We start from the raw sequence: 2,486 nt of genomic DNA, 5'->3' as shown, positions 1-2,486 counted from the left end.
GGGGGGGGGTGGGGGGTGGGTGGAGACTGACCATGACGAGGAGGAAGGAAGGACACGCCTTTCTGCAGTAAAGCATGTAGAACAAGAGTGACACACAGTGGTCTTCACATGAACTGCATCGAATGAGATTCCCTGAGATAATAGTGTAGATGCACCAGACTACACTTACAATTGTTTCCATTATACAGCATTCGGCTACCACTTAAACAGACTCTTAATTATAATTGTACTCTTTCTACATTTTGTTATTTTAAATAAAGCATTAAATAAAGTTTAACATCAGTCTAAACATTGTCAAATTTAATTTGCATCATTATGCAATAATCCACAATTATGCAGGTTGCTAATAACGTAAAATCTCAACAGGCAGCATATGAAATCATAACTGACAACATCTTACTTTGATCTAAATGTCAACATGATCAACAACCAACAACTATATGTTAATTACAGAAAAAATACACTGAATATGGTTTTAGTTAATATCTGTTGACCTCTAGACATACAGCCTATCATATTAAGTTGCTCATAAAGCAGGCTTCTGCATAACATTATTTCAATTTACAATAAATTGTGATGTCTGCAGTAAACATCAAATCATGCCATGTAATCCAAATCAAGGTATTTTGGGGCTGGACAAAGACATCATCATGTTAAATTAGACAAGTAATAAAGGCAGTGGAGCTGAGGAATGACTAATAATGAAGCATAGAAAACTCAATATAAGATCTTAATGGTAATAATGAATGTTCACAATTACAGATGTTAAGAGTTTATAATCATGAGGAATAATAAATGAAACTATTTTTATTTAACTATTTAGAGTTTATTTAATATGAGGAATTTAAACACAATTACACCTCAAGAGGAAACACTGCTGCTAAAATCTTGAGATAACTGCTGGATAGAAAATACATGAATATGATGAAAAATGCTGAAATATCAAGAATAAGTTTAAGTTAAGAACAGTTAAGTTTACAGGTCCAGAATAAAAGAATACATCTTTATTTGTTTTGGTAAATATACATTCATTTTTGCTTCATTATGAACAAATAATGAATAAATACATTATTAATTATTTTTAACATTGACAAATGCATTTTTATATCTGTATATTTGTATTAACTAATTATTGTACAACAGAGTAGTCACTGTGCAAACTGAAATCAGACTATTGAGCAGTTCCTTTACCAAAAAAATAAATAAAAATGCTCCAGAGCTGATCAGCCGTGTAACAAATTACACTTACACATAATTGTTCAAACTAAACTGAAACATACCTACGGATCCCCTAAAACCAGCATCCTTAGACATACCTCTGCTCTGCTGTCATATGTTCTGTTTAAACAATATGGACTGCTTAAGTTATAAAGTGGCAAAATCATGTTAATCAAAATGTTTATGTTGACAAAAATGATTATTAGACACACAGAACAGCTGTAAAACATCACCTGGATCAAACTCAGGTCAATAACTGTTTTAATAACTTAATGCTAACTTACCGGAGTTCTTCACTTCACTAGTGTGTTACTGTAACACCACAGGTAAGAGTAGGGATGTCAAATGATTAATCATGATTAATTGCACACAGAATAAAAGTCTGTGTTATATACAGTATATGAAGAGTTTGGTTCCAAAATGAGATAACTCAGTTTTAAATAAATTTCAAAAATCATGTTTTTTTATTGTGCATTTCAATTAATATCAATCAAACTGCAGTTGGTTTGTTTTGATTTAAGCCATAATAACAAAAATACACCTTACTAACACAATAAAAACAAAATATAACAATAAAAAACATGATGTTTTAAATTTTTGGAACCCAACTCTTCATGTATATATACACTGTATATAGTTTATCACAAATATAGAATAACAAACTAAAAAGAAGTTCAAACGAAATAAATACAAACAGCACATCACCACGCTATCTACTTAAGAGTAAAACAAAGCCACTTCAAGCTTACAGTCTTTTATTAATTATTAAATAAAAAGTCATGGTGCTTGATCTTGACACTTAATGATCTTGTTTTATTTCTGTTTCACATTGTTTAAGCATTGCTGACATTAAGCATTATCACTAACAATACAGACAAACTACGGCGTATTTATGAACTAGATGCGTGACACACCTTTGTGTATGTGTGTCTGAGAATAACTTTTTTTTCATGCCCGTTGAGATTGCATGAAGGCATTGTGGACAGCAGAGGGAGTGATTGGATAGCGTGTGATATCATCAAGGGTGGGGCTGTGGATATTTATTTGACAGAATACATAATATCAATACTGTCAAATACGCCGATGTAGATTACATACAGCGTACATATGCTGTGATAACTATTGGTTGTACTACGATTAAAATAGATTATGAAATGTGACACCATGAACAGAAAAACTGTATATTTCGTACAAAAACGTAACGTGTAGACTAGACAATTTATCTGACAAACAGGGTTTTCTTAGAGAACAAAGTATGGTTGTATAGG

The 2,486-nt window shown here is 31.7% G+C and overlaps 1 protein-coding gene across 16 annotated transcripts in view; it reads right to left on the bottom strand.

Moving 5' to 3' along the window:
• The window catches only part of LOC130563558 (protocadherin alpha-C2-like), a 156,046-nt gene that overhangs the window by 85,618 nt on the left and 67,942 nt on the right, over positions 1-2,486 (bottom strand). The gene's annotated exons all lie outside the window — the stretch shown is intronic.

This window comes from Triplophysa rosa, linkage group LG13 (assembly GCF_024868665.1).
Source record: "Triplophysa rosa linkage group LG13, Trosa_1v2, whole genome shotgun sequence".
Lineage (NCBI taxonomy): Eukaryota > Metazoa > Chordata > Actinopteri > Cypriniformes > Nemacheilidae > Triplophysa > Triplophysa rosa.
Note: the sequence above shows the minus strand (reverse complement) of the source record. Positions and strands in the feature narration are given on the sequence as shown.